Genomic DNA, 22,969 nt, shown 5'->3' with positions numbered 1-22,969 from the left:
GAGTGATCCCGAGCTACCATATGTCCTTGGAACTTTCCAGAGGGCCAGCAGAGAAGTCGATGGAGGTGTAGTTAGGGTCGCTTTGCTGTCCTTTCACCCCAGAAGCCCCCAAAGGCGTGAGGGAAGGAGCTGGATGGACTTAACTTTAGAAGAATATATCTTTTTTTAGTATATGTGCTGCCGAAGCGAGCACCGAAGAATATGTCTTTTTTAAATTTATGTTTAGTACCTCCCTCCCTCACGGCATCGTATATTGATTGACATACGTTACAACCAACCTACAACGGAAGGGTAGCGCGCACGCGCAACTCGTTATCCAATCAGCACCGAGTGGCGGGGCTCCGCGGGGTTGGCGGACTTCTGAAGGAGCAAAGATGGCGGCCTGAGGCGTCCGGCGGCGGGCTGGCCTTTGGGCCGGCTGGGCCGGTCCGGTGCTTCTGCTGGTTCATGCGAGGTAAGCCGAGAAGACCAGCGATGGGGGACAAGCAGGAAGTGGCGTGGGTACAGGAGCGCACGGAGCCGGCACGGGCGTCGGCCAGGCGGGGGTTTCCTCCAGAGCTGCCCTGGGCGACCGCACCCGCCTTCCAGCTGTGTCGCATCACCACTCGGGCCTCTACCCGCCGCCGTCCACCTCAGTGCCATGCCTTTGGCTGCCCAGCATGTGGCAGAATATGTCTGTCGAAGAATATGTCTTTTTTTACTTATTTATAGTCTCCCCCTCACGGCTTCGTAGTCGCTGTTTGCCTGAGGCCCCGGGGTGCATCCGGGCCTGTTGCGGCTCTGAGTGTTTTGTGTGTCTGGCCCGTTGACCTTGAGATTGGGTCTGACAATGCCCCTGGGGTTTAACCGGAGTGCGCGGCGCATGTCCCCTGGCACCCTCACTCCGCTCCTTCCCGCCGCCCCCGCAGGCTTTAAAGAACCGGGAAACAGCTTTGTCCTTGTGTGACCTGAGGATTCCCTAGTGGCGCATTCATCTCGGCCGACTCTACATCTCAGTGGAATTCTCGTTGATTTCAGTGTACAATTTTTACCTTTTTTTTTAGAGAACGAGTTTGGGGAATTATTAGTGTAATTTGTGTAATGTGGTAGGGTTGCAAAGTATAATACTATCAGGCCTTTGTATTCGATTCCTGTTTAACATTATGGGGTATCTCTTTATTGTCATTTGGATTGTTATAACCCTTCAGCCAGTCTTTGAGTTAAATTGTTGGAAGAGTTCCTGTTAGTAGGTTTATGAGTTGATGAAGCTCGTTTAAAAGTGGCATGTTAGTTGGGTCCAGTTCAAATGACATGTCACAATACCAAAGTGAATGTTTCTGTATGGTCTTTGCTGGCCCTGGCTTTAGCAGAGCTGAAGGTATCAGGTACAGGACTTTTCAATAAGATCCTTCTTTTGCTTTTGTCCGCAGTAGGTTTTTTCATGTCATGTAGAAGAAGAGAGCAGAGGAAAAGAAGAACATTCTTGCTCTCTACCTTTCAGAGGGGAGTGGTCATTACTAAAGCAAAAGCCTTTTGTAGGGAGAAGAGAGTCTAGCATCGTCTTTAAAGGAACATTGTTCCCTAATAACTTGAGAACCACTGCTCCAAGAGTTTTGCATATTTATCAAATTAATGCCAGTGCAGGGAGACAGTAGTAACTTCTTTCTGATGATTCCTTCTGAATAGTTTTTGATAGCGATGATGTTTTATGTTTTTTAGAAAAGCTTGATTCATTTGAGTAATTTTGCATAAGAATGCACAAGTGAGGGCTGTATCCTTACTGTAATTTTCTTTTTATTTTTTTCTTATCACAGGAAGAACATTTTCCTTGTCTTTTAGGTGCTTTTATATTCATCTTGAAAAGAAAAAAATCTGAACTCAGGATTTGGCAAGTGAGTAATAGTGGCTAATGCTTCCAGTACTCTAATGCTTCCAATACTGTTTAAGTACTTGATAGCTAGATAGAAGTGGAACAAGAAACCATTAGCTCCAACAGAAGTTGAATGTAAAAAGTGACCATAAATAATTGATATTCAAGATTAGCCTTTTATTTTCAGTAATGGTGCTGTATTAAGTAAAAAAAATAAATAAATAAAAGAGACTTAATCATTTGCCCAAACCAATCATTTTACTGGGTAAAAAATGATTTAATTATATTGAAAGAGTTCAGCTGATAAAATCTAAATGTTATTAGGCAAATTTTAGAATATATTCACTTAAGTTTTAATTATAGATAAGTATTGATACTGTAATTAATTTCTAAAGCTTTTCAGTACTTCTTTATTTCCCTAGTGTGAGTCTATTCTGTGCCAAGTATTGATATCTTCTGAATTTACTGCAGAAGTAGATTTGTTGCTCAAAGCGCAAGAGGCAATATGTACTCTCAGTTGACAATACCTTATTTGTAAAATAGGGTTCTTACCTACTGTATTAGTTTCCTAGTGCTGCCATAACAAAATACCACAAACAGTGACTTAGAACAACGGAAATTTATTATCTCACAGTTTTGAAAATCAAACACTAGGAAGGGCCTTCTAGCTTTTGGTAGTTGCTTGGTTTGTGGCATAACTCCACAAGTGTGGGGGGGTTTTTTTTGTTTGTTTTTTATCCTCACCCAAGAATATTTTTTCCAATTTGTGTGTGTGTGTGTGTGTGTGTGTGTGTGTGTGTTTTGTTAGAGAGTTGAAGGGAGGGAGAGGAAGGAAACGATGTGAGAGACAGACATACACGCCTTAATTAGGGCCGGGGATTGGGCCAGGGATTGAGCCTGCAACTGAGAAACATGCCCTTGACCAGGAATCAAACTTGTGGACCCTTCCGGTCTAGCCTCAATGCTCTAACAATTGAGCACCTGGCCAGGGCTATAATTCTAGTGTTCACATAATATTCTTGCTGTGAGTGTGTCTGTGTCCTAAATTCTCTTTTTTATAAGGACCTCATCTTAACTAATTACATGTGCAATGTTATTTTTAAATAAGATCACATTTGAGGTTCTAGGGCCTAAGATTTCAACATGAATTTGGGGAGAACAGTTTAGCTCATAGCATCTAGTTAGTCATATGCCTTGATTGTCTTGTGTGAAATCATTCAATGTTCGACTGCTTTAAGGATTAAAATTTTGTAAACCACTTTCATAAGGTACTTAGAGTAGTCAAAATCATAGAGTCAGAAAGTAGAATGGTGGTTGCCAGGGGATGCATGGAGGGAAATAAGGAGCTATTTAATGTATAACGGAGTTTCAGTTTTGTGAGATGAAAAGAGTTCTGGAGATGAATGGTGATGGGATGGCTTCACAAAACATGAATTTACTTAACACTGAACTCTTAAAACAGGTTAAGATGATAAATTTTATGTTACATAAAATTTTAAAGTATTGAAAAAAAAGGTAAGTAAAAAATTTCCAACTGTATGTTTCAGTATTAAGAAAAGGAATAGCCATAACTGGTTTGGCTCAGTGGCTAGAGCGTCTACCTGTGGACTGAAGGTTCCCAGGTTTGATTCTGGTCAAGGACATGTACCTTGGTTGCGGGCACATACCCAGTGGGGAGTGTGCAGGAGGCAGCTGATCGATGTTTCTCGTCGATGTTTCTAACTCTCTATCCCTCTCCCTTACTCCCTGTAAAAAAATCAATAAAATATATATTTTTTTTTAAAAAAAGAAGAGGAATAAAAATTGATGGGGCAAAATGCCCTTTAGGTGATATCTTTATCATATGCCTTTAGAGGGGAGGCTTTATTGCTTGGATTTAGAACCTTAAGTCCAGGTCGACAGAAATAGCAACTTGATATTGGTTATCGCACAATACTGATTTACATACCCACCTAAGGAAACTGATGTAAATAAATGTAGATGCTTCTGTATTCACAAGGAAGCTTTGATTCTGGATACAGAATGATCTCGAATACATTAAAGGGGAAAAACAAAGATGCAGAACCAAGTGTATATTGTGCTCTCATTTGTGGGGAAGAAATAAATTTACTTATACAGATGTTATGTAATCATAGAATATCTCTAAAAGAATAGTATGCAAGAAATACTATATATCACCCCCTGGCAGTGGGTAAAGAGACACCTGGTTGGTAGTGTTGCTCTTACATATGTCAAGGGCAAAGAAGATATATAGTCCTTAGTTCATCCTAACTTGATGCCTGTGTTGGTGGCCAATAGAAACAACAGAAATTTATTGTCTCATCGTTTTAGAAATTAGACATCCAGCTTTTTCATGCTTGGGGCATATAAAACAAACTAACAGCTGTATACCCTATTTCACCTTTTTCCTGTCATGTGCATTTGTCATCTTTTAAGGAAATAATTAAAAATATCCAAAGAAAGAAGCACGCTATAAATATTTGATAAATGACTGAGAAGTTTTTGCCTTAGGCAGTTATTTTACATTAGTAGAGTCTATCCATATCAGGAAACAGAAACTGTCCAACAAGCCCAATACTTTTTTTTTTAATAAGACTTAAAAATGGAATTTAAATGACAATGATCTACTGTGTTTTGTGAGATGAGATGTTCTAAATTTACTATTTACATAGAAAAGTACCCTGTTTCTTCAAAAATAAGAGTATCTTATATTAATTTTTGCTTCCAAAGATGCGCTAGGTCTTATTTTCAGGGGATGTCTTATTTTTCCATGAAGAAGAATACGGTACACATTTTTTTTAAAATATATTTTATTGATTTTTTACAGAGAGGAAGGGAGAGAGATAGAGAGTTAGAAACATCGATGAGAGAGAGTCATCGATCAGCTGCCTCTTGCACACCCACTAGTGGGGATATGCCCGCAACCAAGGTACATGCCCTTGACAGGAATCGAACCTGGGACCCTTTGGTCCCTCTATCCATTGAGCCAAACCGGTCTCGGCCAGTACACATTTATTGTTAAATGAAAATAAAGGAAATTTATTACCTGTATACGGTACGGTAGTACAGTAGTTGTCAACACAAACCAGACAAACTGTGAATCCTACAGTATCAAGAATTTACTCATTGTCGAAAAACGGTTTGGCTCAGCGGTAGAGCGTAGGTCTGAGGACTGAAAGGTCCCAGGTTCGATTCCGGCCAGGGGCATGTACATTGGTTGCGAGTTCATCCCCGGTAGGGGGTGTGCAAGAGGCAGCTGGTCGATGATTCTCTCTCATCGACGTTTCTAGCTCTCTCTCTCCCTTCCTCTCTATAAAAAATCAGTAATATATATATATATTTTTTAAAAGAATTTACTCATTTATTCAATGATAATCATGTCATCATCGTCTGGAACATCATCATAACAATCCAATTCCTGAATTTCCTGGTGAATTTCTTGTGACTCCATTTATTTCAGAATCGGTGGACCAAATCTCTCATGTTTAGCCTGGGGGAGCTTCTTTTCGGGGGGATGCCTTATATTTCACTCAGAAGGAAACCTATAAGTAGGTCTTATTTTCGGAGGATGTCTTATTTTCGGGGAAACACGGTATTAAAGGAGTACTTGAGTTCCGTGTCCTTAGAGGAATCAAGTGTATTAATTATTAATGCATAACACATCGCCCGAAATTTAGTGGATTAAAACATTATACATTTATTATCACAAATTTATGTGGGTCAAAAATTAGGGAGCAGCTTAGTTGGGGGTTTCTGTCTTAGGGTGTCTTACAAGGTTGCAGTCTAGACAGTGGCTGGGGTGGCAGTCATCAGATCAAAATCCATGGTGGCTCTTTCACATATCTGGCAAATTCATATTGGTAATGGAAAACCTCAGTTCTTTCCAGTGTCAGCCTCCTCCAGGGTTGCTTGAGTGCCATCGTAATACAACATTTGGCTTCTCCATCTATGACCTTTACCAGGAATTGAACCATTACCTCCTGGTTCATATGTTGACACTCAGCCACTGAGTCACATCGGCGGGCACTGTCCTCCTTTTTTTTTTTTTTAATATATTTTATTGATTTTTCACAGAAAGGGGGAGAGAGAGAGAACTAGAAACATCGATGAGAGAGAAACATCGACTAGCTGCCTCCTGCACACCCCCTACCGGGGAAGTGCTCGCAGCCAAGGTACATGCCCTTGACGAATCGAACCTGGGACCTTTCAGTCCGCATACTGACGCTCTGTCCACTGAGCCAAACCGGTTTTCACCACTGTCCTCCTTTTAAGTGCCAGTTACACCTTGGAGGATTCTCAGGCCATCTGAATTTCTATTCATCTCTGAAGATTTTGGGGTTCCCATGACCCTGTCAAAACCAACTTTTGGTTTTGTTGAATTTCTCTTTATTTTTTTTCTATTTTATTTAACTCTGCTCATATCCATCCATCCTACCCCCCCCCCCCCACCCCCCTTCTTGCTAGCTTTCCATTTAGTTTATTCTTTTTCTAGTTACTTAAGGTATAAAGTTAGGTTGTTATTTTGAGACCTTCCCCCTCCTCCCCCCATTAATTTTTAGAGTGGAAGGGGGATGAGAGAGAGAGAGAGAGAGAGAGAGAGAGAGAGAGAAACATCAATGTAAGGGACATGTTGATTGGTTCCCTTCAGCGCACGCCCCATCCAGGGTCAGGGATCGAGGTACATGCTCTTGACCAGAATCGAACCTGGGACTTTTCAGTCCTTGGGCTGAAGCTCTGTCCACTGAGGCAAACCAGCTAGGGTTGTTACACTTATTTATGCATTCATTGGTTGATTCTTGTATGTGCCCTGACCATGGATTGAACCTGCAACCTTGGCATATGGGAACAACACTAACCAACTGAGCTATCCAGCCAGGGCAACCTATGTCTATTTAAATTTTAACCCATGTTGGGTCAGTGTATTTAAGAGCCCTGCTATTCTCACTCATTCAACAACTTTTTATTTAGTGCTCACCATAGGTCACACCCTATACTTAGGATTCTTCAGTGAACAAAACAATAGTCTTTCTTTTGGAGCTTGCATTTTAGACAACATGGTAAATGAGAAACAGTAAGTACCTAATATAACAGATTTGCTAGTGTTTCGTGCTATGGATAAAAGGAAAAGGAGAGCCAAAACTGGTTTGGCTCAGTGGATAGAGCGTCAGCCTGCAGACTGAAGGGTCAAGGGCATGTACCTTGGTTGCTGGAACATCCCTAGTAGGGGTTGTGTAGGAGGCAGCCGATTGATGTTTCTGTTTCATCAATGTTTCCAACTCTTTATCTCTCTCTCCCTTCCTCTCTATAAAAAAAAAATCAAAATATATTAAAAAATAAATTTTAAAAAATAAAAGGAAAAGGGAAGTGGTGGGAGTTTATCTGTGGATAGGATGGGGGAACAATGTAATCCTAAATAGAAACTCAAAATAGACCTAATTGGGAAAATAGTATTGGAGCGCAGGTAGGACATTATAGCAGATACTGGGGAAAGAGTCTTCTTACAAAGCAATAGCTGATACAAAAGATGTAAAGCAGAAATTTTTTTTAAAGAATCTAGACAGGTTTCTAATTAAGAAAAGGTACTCTTTTTGAAGGCTTGTTTGGTTTATATATTTGGAAAGAACTAGCTTATATCTTCTTTCCCCCTCAACATTACTGCCAGTTATCTTGCCATCAGAATTAAACTGCCTAACTCTAGTGGCTGGTACAAGCTTTGAATCACTCTGAGTAGCTTATATAAGGAAACTAGGGTCCCCAGTGTACAAAGTCATGCACCTTGAAAGGGAATGTGGGCCGCTAGGCTGGGGTGGGTACAGGGGCTGGTCTTGGCTCATACTCCATGCTCCTACCCCGCCCCCAGTCTTGTCTATCAGCAGCCCTGCTCCCACCGCTGCCACTCCTATGTGCTGATGGTGCAGAGCAATTGGGGCTGGAGCCATCAGTGGGTGTGAGCGGTGGCTGCTGCCCCAATCACCCTTCAGGATTAGGGGGAGGTAGAGAAGACCTTGGGGGTGATTGGGGCAGGTGGGTGAAGCCCTGGCGTGTGGGAGCAAAGAATTTTCAGTAACCACCAGAGGCTCATCTCCATGACAGCGACAGGCACCCTGCCTTGGTCTGGAACCCCTGCTCACCACCATCCTGCTACGGCCAATGCCTGCCATGTTCCATGCTCTGCTGCCTGCTACTGATGCCCGCATGTCCCATGCACCCCCTGGTGGTCAGCGCACATCATAGTGATTGGTTGTTCCACTGTTCAGTTAATTTGCATATTAGGTTTTTTTATATATAGACTAGAGGCCCAGTGCATGAAATTTGTGCACGGTAAGGTGGGGTCCCTCAGCCTGGCCTGCACCCTCTTGCAGTCCAGGAGCCCTTGGGGGATGTCCAATTGCTGGCTTAGGCCCGTTCCCCATGGGGAGCAGGCCTAATCTGTCGGTCGGACATCTTAGTATAGCTGTGGTCGTGGGAAAGGCTCCCACCACCACCGCTGTACTTGCCAGCTGTGAGCCCGGCTTCTGGTTCAGCAGCACTCCCCTTGTGGGAGGCAGCTCCTGCATTGTGCATCTGCCTCCTGGTGGTCAGTGCACTTCATACCCACTGATGGTTCCACAGTTCAATTGATTTGCATATTACCCTTTTATTACATAGGCTTTATTATATATATGTGCCCTGTTGCCAGTAGGGTTCTAAAGGCCTGCCTGTGTATCTGCTATATCTTTTCCTTCTGTTACTTTGGCAACAAATGCAAATTCTGCAGTTCTCTTCAAATGTGATTCTGAATTAATTTACATTTGCCTGACATAGGTTTTGAATCAGAACTGTCTTTAACCAAAAGAGGTTATTCAAATTCAGTTTAGAGTTGAGGTGTTATATATACAGGCTATTCCCAAAAAAATGTATACACAAAATATCTGTAAATTCTATTACATTTAGAAAATGAAATGTATTTTAATAAACTGCCTTTATAATTATTCAAAGTGTGCATACATTTTTTGGGGGAGATCTTGTATATGACATACTACAAATGGAGGGCCAGTCCTATCAGGATAGCTAATAAATATTTTTAAATAGAGGGCTAAGAAGACTCATTGCTATTGGCCATTTTTGTAAGCCAAAGTACTTTTAAGCTCTTGATATGTATCTGACTTATTTATGTATATATTTTAATCCTATCTTGATGATATACTCATTGGTTAAAAAGAGGGAAAGTGCCCTGATTGATTTAGTCAGTGGATGGAGTGTTGGCCTGTGGACTGAAGGGTCCCAGGTTCGATTCCGGTCAAGGGCATGTACCTTGGATGAGGGCACATCCCCAGTAGGAGGTGTGCAGGAGGCAGCTGCTCGATGTTTCTCTCTCATCAATGTTTCTAGTTATCTATCCCGCTCCCTTCCTCTCTGTAAAAAATTAATAAAAGTAATTTTTTTTAAGAGGAAAATATGGGGAGTAGAGAAACAAACATTGATGTGAAAGAGAACATTAATTGATTGCATTCTGTCTACCCTGACTGGGAATTGAGCCTGCAGCTTTTTGATATACGAACCACACTCTAGTAGTCCAAACCACACTGGCCTGGGCTAACATTTTTATTATAAAGTATACATAAAATACATTTTATTTTTTTAATCATTTTTATTTTTTATTATTTCTATTTTATTTTTTCAATTATTTTATTGATTTTTTTACAGAGAGGAAGGGAGAGGGATAGAAACATCGAGCAGCTGCCTCCTGCACACCTCCTACTGGGGATGTGCCCACAACCATGGTACATGCCCTTGACCAGAATTGAACCTGGGACCCTTCAGTCCGCAGGCTGACGCTCTATCCACTGAGCAAAACGGGTTAGGGCTCATTTTAATCGTTTTTAAATGTACAATTCAGTGCCATATAAGTGCATTCACACTGTTGTGCAGCCATTACTACCATCTATTTCTAGAACTTAACTCAGTATCCCAAACATCAGTACCTATTAATCAGTAATTCCCCATTCCACATCTCCCAGCCCCTAGTAATCTATTTCACTCTGTCTATATTTGCATATTCTAGGTACCTCATGTAAGTGGGATTATACAAATATTTGTTCTTTTTTTGTCTGACATTTGCAATTTAATGAGTGTTATGTTTAGCAGCAATGAACTGCTAATGTTTTTACATGTTTGCATTTGGCGATCATGATACATACAGTACATTATTTTATGTAGTTATATTTTATAAAATTTTTATTGTTCAGGTTGTTCTTATATTGTTCAAGATAATACAAAATAAGTTGATTCATATGATTTTGAGAATTGAGTATTTAGACATCAAATTTGAAGTACAATACTGCTTTTAAACACGTTTTTTTTTTTGTTTTTTTTTTAAATATTTTATTGATTTTGTACAGAGAGGAAGGGAGAGAGATAGAGAGTTAGAAACATCGATGAGAGAGAGTCATCCATCAGTTGCCTCTTGCACACCCCCTACTGGGGATATGCCCGCAACCAAGGTACATGCCCTTGACCGGAATCGAACCCGGGTCCCTTCAGTCCCCAAGCCGACGCTCTATCCATTGAGCTAAACCGGTTTTGGCTAAACACGTTTTATATAAAATCATTTTTTGGCTGTAAAAACTGGGAGTATATTACTCTACTTGCATAAGAGGAAATTAATATGTTTATCTCATTTTATATAAGTTTTTCTATAAATCTTGCTTTTTGTATCATAGTTACATTTTTTTTCTGGCTACTGCTTCTGCTTTTCTGGTGATGATACTGAATTTGGTGTTATGGTTGGACATTTTCTTTTACACAGAGTATAATTCAAAATATTGTTTTCTCTTTCTGTGTTAAGTACTATTTTTAAAAGTAACCTTATACAGAAGTACCTGTCTTAATCTTTCTGTTTTTATTTTGTATTTCTAGGTATTTCTGTATTGTCTTCTGGAGTGGGGAGTCCTGCTTCTTCTATCCAACCACTTCCATAATCTTGAAATGTGGATATCCCTCCTCTACACTTGACCTCCATAATTTCGATGCAAAAGACTGCTTTTCTTTTTTCCCACCCCTCAAATTTAACTTGGCGAAACTCCTAGGATGCAGTCAATCTGCCAACTTTTCCATGAAGAAAGAAGCAACTGACATGTTTCTTCTGCCAATTGCTTACTTGTGAAGAAATTATTTTGCAAGCTGAAGGGTGATATTTAATTTGAAACTGGTGCTTAGATGGTGGAATTTGTGAATTCTTTACCTTTTATTCCCAGGAAGAAGACTATATAAATAGCCAGTGTAGGTGTGACATCAGGGTTTGTTTGGTTTTTTTAATGTCTTCCCATTTTAGCCACTATCAAAAACAGTCAACTGCAGCAGTAAATTTCAGGTGTGTTGTAATTTGAAATGAAAGAGATGCTAATATATATATATCCTGGCTCATCCGTGACATAGATGAACTGGATAAGAACAAAGGTCCAGCTTTGCAGTGAAATATTTGATGTGAAAAAAACATATATCCATTAAAAAGCATAAAAACAATACCCATAAAGTTAATTTTATATATGAATAAGCCATCATAGTTTCTGTATAAATATATATTTTAACATATAAGTCCACCTTTTTTCTTTTTTTCTTTTTTTTTTTTTTTAATGAGAAGGGATTTTTCTCCAAGAGAAGGAGCCTGTTCTTTCTCAGAAGTATTTGGACATTTGGTATTTTTAAAAAATTTATTTTTTTCTTCTAAGGAAGGACCATATTGTGCTAACCCAATGAATGCTTGTTTGAGTTTAGTGAAGGTTGGTAAAGGAAAGAAAAGCTTTGAGTCCAGTTTTGGAACCCTTTTCACCTCCCTGGGATAAAAGGCTGCTATATTACAAATTATTTCATTCTTTTTTGTGGAGTTTTATGTAACACTTGGGACTTTTTCCCTATTGCTAAGGCTGGAAGAAAAGTGACTTAAATAGATTTTCTGTTCAGAAGATGTGATGAACCCTACAGTATGACCTGCCTTCAACTTTGGACATGGAGGAATCAGGGGGAAGGAGATGAGAAAATTTTCATAGAACTCCCTTCTCCTAAGAAAATGAAGCAAAAAAAGCCTATACATTCACCTGGCTTTATGGCGTTTTACATTCTATAGCTCTATTTTTTGTAGAAGTATAAATAACTTTCCTCTATTGCTTTTTCTAGATGATAGCTGTAATGTTAGGCTGAAAATGCTGGGACTCAGGTAACTTTCCCCATTTTCATCAGAGAATGGGCCTCAGAAGCAATGTTCCCAAACATGTGTTTGGATCAGTATAAATTTAGAAGAAATTCAGGTCTGAAAAAAACCTCAAACAAGAAAAATAGCTCCAATAAGAAATATGGATCTTCCTTTTCCTTAAAGCTTACGCTATATGATGAATAGACCAGTATAAAGCTGTTCTTGCTTCAAAATTAGCAGAGGACCAGTGTGTGAATTCTCAGGTCTTGACATGAGAAGAATGAAACCATTTATGGGTCTTTGTTATTTGAGAAAGAATTTAAAGCCTCTTAGGAACAAATCATCCTAGATCATGCCTGTGATTTAGGGACTGCTTGCCCCAGGGCCATTCATGTTGTTATGCTGAAAACAGGCGAGAGTGTTAGGACAGGCCCAGAATGGAAATGTTGAGTACCCTAGATAATTGGTTTAATTGGCATAAGAAAACTTTTTAAGTAAAAATAATTATATAAAATGTAATTTTCCGTAATTGAGGGCAATTACTGAGTGGTGAAGCATAGGAGTAACTTTTGAGGTAGTTTAAATTTTTCTCTATGTAACTTCCCAGCCACTTCCCGATTCCTAATATTTTGGAATTATTAATGGCAGAATGGAATTTACATATTTGGGTCCTGTTTGTATATTGAGAATATCAAACGGAGAATTTGTATCTTCAGTTGTTATTACCCATCTCCCTGGTGTCCTTTTGGCAACTTTTTAGGTGGAATTATTTGGCTAAAAATAAGGAACCCTGTACTATCAGAACCAGTGAAAACATCTCTGGCCCACTTGTTTAAAATATGTATCAGTCTCAACTTAGTTGCTTTATGTTTTTTTTTTTTCTTTTTCATTTCATAGCTAAGGAAACTACTGTTTAATGTTTCAAGTTGTTTCTGCATCTTGTCAGCAGATAGCATTTAACAAAAGGCTATATTCCAGTTGTATTTGCCCAGTGTTTATTTAATACATCTACATTGTTTTTTTCCTGGTTTGGTCCCCTTCTTGATGACAAGTTTTCATTTTCTGCAGGACTATGCCTCAGGCGATAGCTGTGCCTGCTTCCTTTCCTTTGTGCATCCATTTTAGCTGGCAGTTGTTTTTTCTTTTCTTTTTTTGTTTGCTTTTTTATTTGAAACCGGGATATGTGCAATAGAAATATATATATATATGTATATTTTAATACTTGTGGACAAATGTTACAAGTTGTTTCAGAACAACAAAATCACCAATGTCTTCCATTTTGAGATGTGTATAGTTTTGTAAGCATTAGTGCTTGGTAGCATATTTGTAGTGCCATGTTAGGGGTTAGTGCATGAGCCTAGTAACAATTTAAACTTCAAGATGAATTATTATAATAACCAATAGTGTAAAAAGTGAAACATTTAGGACTTTTCTTTCATAAGTTTCTGTATCCATGATATTCTCCCTGGGGAGAGGAGATTAGGCCAAAAAGACTCATTTATGAATAGTAATGTGGGGTCACAATGTGAAATACTGTGTTTGAGGATATTTAAGCTTTCCATGAGGTAGCTGGAAAACAGTTGCCTTTGTGTTTTATGAAACCTCAAATCTAAATGTGGCCCCATTTCATGATTCTGCTTTGCTCGGTTTTAGGTGAGATTGTTCTTATGCTTTTTTCACATTTTATGTTTTTTAGGTTTATAATTTTCCCATTTCTTTTTCATCAGAAATTATTTTGCACATCTTACTGAGATGCTATGTTTGTTGCTTGAGTGCCTTTCTAATCTGCAACCTACTTACACTTCCTGTCTGCAGCATGCCATGTGTCAGTAGTTTAGAGTGTCCTAGAATAATTTGTCATGGGCTTTTCCTATTTCCAAGTTTGCTGAATTGTGTATTGTTGAGATTCTAGACTTTTTCATGGAATTAGAAATGTAGCCAATAGAGCCTACCTAAGTTGCCATGTAATAACTAACTTTTGCTTGGTTATAGTAAGCCGCTTCAGACAGCTTTCACTTTTCTACTATCCTTGTAGACATAAAAGTTATTTTGTTCTGAGAGCATAAGATAGCGTCTTGTAGAAAAGAAATTCCTACCTCTAAAAGCTGCCTTGAGAACTTGGAAATGGCAGTTTTCTGAGGTGATTTTTAAATCTCTTAGAAGAGCCCAGGATTTATTCACAGGTTCTACAGTTAGCATGATAGGAAATGCAAAACTAGTTTAATGTGGTGTCCAATGCAGAAGCAAGCTTAGACAAATAGACTCCTGCAGCAGATCTCCAGGAACCCAGGTTTAGATGCGCATAGTGTACTTTAAGTAGTTGTACTCTCGGCTCAAGTAGTTTAGTGCCTGCGAGAATCCATTTCTGAAAAGTAAATACTTTTTAATACCTCTGAAAAGGTAATGAATGCAAAATAGCACAGTAATAGGAAAGTATGTTTCCTATTGCAAAAAAAAACCACAAAAAGCCATAAAACGAACTAATAATTTCAAGAGGTAGAATTTTAGCAATAACAATTTTAGCATGTATAGTAAGTTAGATTAGCAAGGTTGTACAGTAGAGTAAGTATTACTAGAGTTTGTGAGGCTCTAGTCAAAAGGAAAAAGATGCTAGGTAAAGAGCATACAAAAGGTACTTTTAAAAACTGAGTGTATATGAATATATCAGTGAGAAATAGCAACTTTTATGTAAATTAAAGGTTAAAGATCCCATTTGTTTTCTATAACAGTGGGTCGAGCCATTGAAGGAACTGTTTCTACTGCTTAATGTGGAAACAGATCTACTCTTACTGATGAAGAAATCCCATTTAAGCTATCATGTGGGGATCTTGCTTATGATGTGTTTTTGTTGTTGTTGTATGCTTTATTTTTGCTTAAATAAGAACAATGCAACATTCCATATTCCCTCTTTCTACCTTTGGGGATTGATACAGATTTGCTGAGGCCAAAACCTAACATTATATGTCGACTTATTGCTGATGGCTAATTGACAGTGTTAGGGACAAAAAAACCTCCATTGCTACCAAAGGGTTGCAAGCTTCAGACATGTGTGGAACTGCTGCTACCCACGTCACTGTAGGATTCATTCAGTGCTTAACAGATGAGGATTCTTGCACTTCACAAACAAGCTGGTGGTAAACACGATGTACTGATTTCAACTAGAAAATGTTAAACCACAGTAACATAGCTAATGCTATACTTGTATCATGTAACTTAAGCTCCAGTTCTTTCTCCTGAGCCCTCAGCTGGCGGATTAACAGCGTAGTGAACAATGGCCAGGTCTTGCAGTTGAGCATCATTCACGAGCCTTTTGTGCAATTGGGCCAATTCATCTTTAAAATGTTTTGTTTCATTGGCAACATGCTGTTCTTTATCTTTAAGCACGCCATATCCTGCATGAGTTGGACACCTTTGATAGTTTGCCGGCTCTGGTTTAGGATATTTCTAGCTTTTGGGAAACACTTTTTTAAAAATATATTTTATTGATTTTTTTTTTTACAGAGAGGAAGGGGGGGAGAGAGCTAGGAACATCAATGAGAGAGAAGCATCAATCAGCTGCCCCCTGCACATTCCCCACTGGGGATGTGCCTGCAACCAAGGCACATGCCCTTGACCGGAATTGAACCCGGTACCCCCTCAATCCCCAGAGAGACGCTCTATCCAGTGAGCCAAACCAGCCATGGTGGGAACACTTTCGTGGCTTGAGAAACGACTTCTTCAGTTTTTGCTCTTCTAACTTGATGTTCTGCAGAGCTCTCTCTCTAGTTTTGAAACAAAGTCTCTAATTGCTCTTCATATTTATTATAAAGCGTCTCCATTGGCTCCTGCCACTTCCTGTAGCTGTCTCCCTGCTTCTGGGAAATGGTTTCCAGGTGAGCAGTGGCTTCCATGATGAGTTTTCTTCTCTCCGTAAGAAGAGGCCTTTCCGTGCCACCTTTATATTTGTCCGGCATTTTCGCTGTTGCCTCCCCCACTGCTCTGTCATGGAGGTTTGAAGGAGGACTGTTTCCACCCTCGTTACCAACGACTGGGCTGTCTCCTGGGGGAAGTTCCTCAGCCTCATGTGTTTCTTTGCCCCCAAAGTAATGGTTTTTCTTAGCCTGATCCTCCAATGGGGCATGGAACTCTGCTCGTGGCCTCCTTCCAAGGCTGTGCATCAGCTGTGTCCCGGGATAGTCACGGACCTCCTGAACCTTCACATCCGTCTCCACTCCCAGCGCTGGGGCCCTCCCTGTTGGTCTAGGATAGACCGCAGGCCAGGAAGGCTTAGGATGTTTTTTTAGCATCACACTAATAGCATACTTTTTGCTTTGTCACCTTCTCCATTAGTTTCCTGGGTGCATTTTTAAAAAGGAAAAGTTTGTTGTGTATATGTATTTAGGGTTAATAAGAAATTGGATAGCTGGTAACCTCATGCCTATGGTTAGTTTAGGAAGTTAAGATTTAAAGATAAAAAGCAAAAGGATTAAAGGAAATAGCCAGAGACAGTACGTTGGGTTTTTTTGTTTTGTTTTTTAACATTGTCTAAAGTAGATATGCTAGGCCAATAGTCTGTGACTACTTTAACAAGAACCCAGCAAACTAGTTTCTTGATGAGGAATCATGCAGCTCACTTCAGGATAGAAGAATAGAATAAAGGTGACTTCTTGCTCCCTTTTACCTCATGTCATCTTGGCCATTTAGCACTTTGAAGATCCCTGAAAAGATGTGGTCTATGTTTCCTTGTTTTCCAAAGGAAAAAATAACTAAAAGATATGTGAAGAAGATCAACAAATACAGTGCCTCTTGAATATTTAATAATTACATGGCAACTCCAAAGGATAGGGAGGCTATACTAAATTTATGATAGCTCCTTTTTAAATGTCCTAGACCATCATTTGGTGTAAAAGACATTGGAATAACCAAGCAATATTCAGACATCTGCATGATCATGAGACACTAGGTATATTACTGTGATGTCAACAGTTTAGTTATTTAGAATTAAAGATTAACCTTAACAGCCACGTTAATAGTTCCAAATGCTAAAATGTGCTAAAAATTTTTGTAGTTTCAGAGTATGCAGTTTTCAGTGTTGTGATCTCATGTTTATTTTTAGTGTACCTGTGATATACAAAATATGAAGAAACCCTTGGTCTCCAGGAGTTTACATTATCATGGTGCTGCTGGTACAAGCAAATTACTTCTAGTTTATTCAGAACATTGCTTGGCTATTTAGTCATACCATATTTGGAAGGATCCCTTGATCAACAGTTTTCAAAAGCAGAGGGCTATGCTAAATTTCAGGGCATTGATTTTGAGTTTACATTTTATTAGCTCTGCTATTATTAAACTCCTTTCCCCCTGGGAGCTGTGCAGGTAATGGGCTTAATGTGAATCAGAAAGAAGAAGAAAAGATTCTAAGAGCATTTTCACCATCCCTAAACCACTATGCTCTATTCTATAGCAGTCAACAAATAACCAAGCAAAGTGTTCCAGAAGACTGTATATCTCTTTTCCCAGAGGCTTTGCATCATTCTACCCAGAAGGAGCAGGATTTGCAATTAAGCCTTTATAACTGAATAGTAGTTCTAATTTTAACTTGAGTGTGTGACTTTTGTACCTGAATTCTGAAGTAGCATTGTGATAGATGTGGAGCATCTGCCTGCATTTCTAAGCAATCACTTTATCCCCATTTTTGGTTGAAACTTTGCATGTATTTTTGCTATTCTAATTCTTCTAAATCCAGGGGTTTACTCTGCATGTTTATTAAAACTGAATCTGGATGAAAGTGCAAGCAATAGTGGCAGACCCATAACTCTGATTTTAGAGTACTAATATTTATTGCATGATTGAAAATGTCTAGTATTAAGTGGTTAGTAGTAATTATATATATATGCATTTATTAATGAAGCAATAGAGACTTAAACCAATAGCTTGAATTATTTGGATTATCAGTTTACATTTTCTAACTAAAGATGATCTTACTTCCATTGAAAATGGAAGCTAGACAATAAACAGGGGCAACCATAAGAAACTGTCAGGAATGGAGCATAACAGTGCTCATCACCCTCTAACCTCTTGCCTGATTCCATTAGTCCCCAAGCATGTTTAAAAACAATACAAAAGGCACAAACTAAGCATGTGGAATAAATAAATAAGCTGCTATGGTTATAATCAGAAAAGGTGCAGAGTTTCAAAGGATAGGGAATAGTGTGGAGTTAAGAACAAGTAGATACAGGGTTTGTCTCGTAAAGTTTATGTGGCTTAAATCTACATCTCATTTACTAGTATCTGGCAGTGAATAGAGGAAATGGCACATATTTTAAATGTTTCAGGATTTTCAGATAACTAGGCAACTCTTCTGGGTTGTACTGGTATTGATTGGTCATAAAGGACCCCAAAAGCAAAAGAAACTTGTGGAAATAGTCCTGAAAATATTAACACATCTATGGTTTGGTTTCTCTTTCATTATTGTATTATATTAACATTATTTTGTTATTTTTTTTTTTTTTTTAGTAGCCAGAGTTGTTTTATTCTTGATGTTTTGGTCAGACTGCATAATTTGAAGCTTTTGATGCCAAGTAAACAGGAGCAAGTTTTTACTTTTATGTTTATTGTAGTAGCTTAAATTTTTTAGACAATTCCTAACTTTGGAATAATCCTTATAAGTCCAATTGATTATTGGATATGTTTAAATGTAATGGTAACTTTTCAGTAATTTACGACGGAATTAGAGTATGGTCATAAGTGTTTGGTTTCCACTCAAATATAGGAAGTAAGATGTCATTCCCATATGTACATTTTCTCTCTGCCACTTATTATTAACATGCCTATCAACCAATTAAGATTTATGGACTAGTTTCTCTAAATTCTATTCCCATTATTCCATGAAGGCATATTAAAAGTTACTAGGAAAACAAATATAGATTTCTCCAGGAACCCATACTCCTAAGCCTCCCTTTTAAGTCAGAATAGATACTTTAGGGTTACTATTTCCAAAAGATTTTGTCTTGTGGTGATGGTCTGCCATGCCATCAATTCAAATATATTTTTCTCCCAGGAACAAAAAAGATTCTGGCAATACATTATCATCAGTCCTTAAACAATAGTAATCATCTTGGCACTTACCTTAAAATCACCATCACTAAGAATTACATGCAGTGTTTCCCAAAGTGTGGTATGTGTACCCCCAAAGGTTCGGGAAGAGTTTGGTGGGGGTACGAGTTGCACCAGAGTTTGGTGGGGATATGCACTGCACCGTGCTTAGCTGCGCCTAATTCTACTTTCTCATGAATACGAGGGGTACTCAGCGTTACGAAAATTATAGAAGGGGTACACATATGTCAGAAGTTTGGGAAACACTGCATTAGAGTATTCTTTACATGGGGTTTTATGTGCTACCTGTCCTTTTAAGTATAGTGTTGCTCATTGTTTTTACTTATTATTCTGTATCTTCATTGCATCAGTAATATAGGCGATAATGTTAAAAGAATTTCATTGAATGTTTAAAGTATTACAAAAGCAGCTTGCTTTTTAATCTATGCATCTTTGAGAATTTAGAAAAGATTTGTTTTCTAAAGATTTTATGTAAAAAGGAACTGCGTTAAGAATTGGAAACTCTGCACCTGTGTGTGTATATATATATATTTTTGGCAATAAAGCAGCATGGGCTGAGAATGTACTGAAATTTCACTTTGTTGTTCCTTGGAATGGGTAATTGCTAATAAACAATGCAGTAAATGAGGAGGATGGGGAAAGGAACCTATGCACAGACTGTGCTAAGGGAGACTCCAGATACCTGAGGTATCGTTTTGTTGTCCAAGTGAACAGGCAGCCATTTGAAGAAAGAGACATTGTATTTATTTTCAAATTGAAAGAGAACCTTTATTTAGAAAGTTATAGAGGTAGTACAAGTGAGCCAGCTGAGCTGTGTAGGCTCAGGAAGCATTCCAAAGGCAGTAGAAGGGCCCTTGGAATTCAGAAGAAAGACGAAGGTAACGTGCTCGGGGGGAAGAAGAGGAAGGGGAAAACATGGGCATGCTCCTGAGAATGAGAGCCCGCCAAGAGGCACCCCCTTAAATTTAATTAAATGTTGGCTAAGTTAGATAGATTTTAATGCTACAATAAAGAACAGATGCTTCCCCCTTAAGATAAAAGGAGTTTTTTTAAGTAAAAAATTAGGCTTTAATAGACTTCCTTGTGATTGAATATTGTATTTTTTTAAAAATATATTTTATTGATTTTTATACAGAGAGGAAGGGAGAGAGATAGAGAGTTAGAAACATCGATGAGAGAGAGTCATTGATCAGCTGCCTCTTACACCCCCCCCCACTGGGGATATGCGCGCAACCAAGGTACATGCCCTTGACCGGAATCGAACCCGGGACCCTTCAGTCCCCAAGCCGACGCTCTACCCATTGAGCCAAACCGGTCCCGGCGTGATTGAATATTGTAAATGCAGAGGAACAACAGCTGTGGTTTTATGGTGTGACTAATGCAATAAATCAAGAGATTTTATTTAACACCAGTGGGTTCACGAAATTAGTGCACATTAAAAGGGGATTAATTAGAGTAAATAATTTAATATTGCTATTTGCCCTATGGAAGAAAATTAGTAAAATGTATATGAAAACCTTCATCCTGTCAGTTTGGGGCACACCATGGGACCCAGAGTCAAGTCCCCGCACACCCAAATGTGCCTCAAAATCATGGGAGACCCAGACCTAGTCGGTCCCCGCCCCCATTGGCCTAGATCCAGAACCAACCAGTCCCACCCTTGTCAAGCCCAGCAGGCATGGGGCATGGCCTGAAGTCCCCCAGCCCAGATGGGCAGGGGACATGCCTTGAGGTCCCCCGTCAAGCCCTGTCAGGTGAGGGACATGGCCTGAGGTCCCCCATTAAGCCTTGCCAGGTGGGGAAGGGAGGATGCAGCCTCAGGTCTCACGTCAAGCCCCACTAGCTGGGGGGGGGGGGGGGGGGGATGGTGGTGGCCTGAGTTCCCCCAACCCAGCACTGGGGGTGCACCTTGAGATCCCCTATCAAGCCCCGCTGGGTGGAGAGCATGGCATGAGGTCCCCTGTTAAGCCCCACCAGGCAGGGGGGCATAGTCTCAGGTCCCCTGGCCCAGTGCTGGGGTGAGGGGTGCTGCCTGAGGTCCTCCGGCCAGGCGCTGGGGCAGGGGGAGCAGCCTGAGGTCCCCTAGCCCAGCCCCAGGACAGGAAGCTCACCTCAGGTCCCCTGTCAAGCCTTGCCAGTTGGGGGATGTGGCCTGAGGTTCCCTATGGGGGTGGAGAGGGAATAGACTCAGGTCCCTGCTGATTGCTTGTTAAGGCTCCTTATGGGAACTTGGCTTCAGCTGTTGGTGCAGCCATCTTTGTGGAGTGATGGTCAATTAGCATATTCTCTTTATTAGATAGGATACACTTACTGAAATACTCCACTCCCAAGTACTATGCTATTATAGATACTGGGCTTAAAATAAGATGGCCCATCTGGCATGGCTTAGTGGTTGAGGATCAACCTATGAACTGCCCTCCCCTGCCGGCCAGATCACCCACAACTGCCCTCCCCTGCCAGCCACCTTGTGGCAGCCATTTTGTGATGATGTCGCATGAGGAGCATCACCTTGAGTAATGCAAGGTTGCTGGTTTGACTCCAATCAGGACACATATCTAGGTTTCAGGTCAGGACACTTACAGAAGACAACCAATGTTCTCTCTCACATCCATGTTTCCCTATCTTCCTCCTCATCTCAAGCCAATAAGCATATCTTTGCTGAAACTGGTTTGGCTCAGTGATAGAGCATCAGCCTGTGGACTGAAGGGTGTTTTTCATCGATGTTTCTAACTCCCTCTCCCTTCCATTCTGTAAGAAATCAGTAAGAAATATATTTTTAAGCATATCCTCAGGTACGGATTTTTAAAAAATCTAGCTACACCTGAACCAAGTTAGCTTCCCTATGCACCACCACTTGGCTATATCATCTCGATTGTGCTAGTGTTAGCTCCTCTTTAGTGGTAGATTATCCTCCAAAGGACAACCATAATGAGGTTTTGAAAAAGAAAATTTGTCACAACCCGGTTTGGCTCAATGGAGTGTCAACCTGTGGACTGAAGGGTCCCAAGTTCGATTTGGTCAAGGGCACATGCCCAGGTTGCAGGCTCAATCCCCAATAAGGGGCGTGCAGGAGGCAGCCAGTCAATGGTTCTCTCTCATCATGGATGTTTCTCTCTCCGCGCCCCCCCCCCCCTTTCTCTCTGAAATCAATAAAAATATATATATTTTTAAAATCTCAATGCAGGTAGAGGCTTTTTTATAAGGAGAGAGAAAGCACAACCAAGAGATCAGGCGGAGGAGCTGTGGATGTGCTCACTCTCCCAGGAGTAAAGGGAGGGAACTGAAGGGGGGTAGGAACTTGCCGCTTCTCTTGAGAAAGGGAAGAGGGGGCAAGGAAAAGGTGGGAGGTGGCCAGGGGTAGTTGCAGAGCTCCTTCTCAACCTTCCTCCCCTTGTTCAGAGGCTCTCTGTCTTCAAATAGCAATCTGTGGACTTATAGCTCATGGTTGGCAGAGAGAGAGAGAGAAAGAGAGAAAGAGAGAGAGAGAGAGAGAGAGAGAGAGAGAGAGAGAGAGAGAGAGAGGGAGCGAGAGCCCACTCCCCTGAAACAGGCTGCTCTAAGCTGTAATTGAAAGCTCAGTAAGAAGTGAAAACACGGAATTTATTTACACTTTTTTAAAAAAAAATTTACTTTTATTGATTTCAGAGAGGAAGGAAGAGGGAAAGAGAGATAGAAACATCAATGATGAGAATCCTGCACTCCCCACACTGGGATTGAGCCCGAAACCTGAGCAGGTGCCCTTGCCCGAAATCGAACCCAGGACCCCTCAGGCCACAGGGCGACACTCTATCCACTGAGCCAAACCGGTTTCGGCATCTTTACACATTTTAATAAACACAGGGCTGACTATAACC

General features: G+C 40.1%; 1 long non-coding RNA gene across 1 annotated transcript; it reads left to right on the top strand.

Moving 5' to 3' along the window:
* The first annotated feature begins 210 nt into the window (after positions 1-210).
* LOC311632996 lies at positions 211-19,686 on the top strand. Its single transcript, XR_014796876.1, has 3 exons — positions 211-454; positions 1,794-1,871; positions 10,748-19,686. It is a non-coding gene; the product is annotated as an uncharacterized lncRNA (long non-coding RNA).
* Positions 19,687-22,969: the final 3,283 nt, after the last annotated feature.

The sequence above is a fragment of the Pipistrellus hanaki genome, assembly GCF_964339955.1.
Source record: "Pipistrellus hanaki genome assembly, chromosome: 1".
NCBI classification, from domain to species: domain Eukaryota; kingdom Metazoa; phylum Chordata; class Mammalia; order Chiroptera; family Vespertilionidae; genus Pipistrellus; species Pipistrellus hanaki.
Note: the sequence above shows the minus strand (reverse complement) of the source record. Positions and strands in the feature narration are given on the sequence as shown.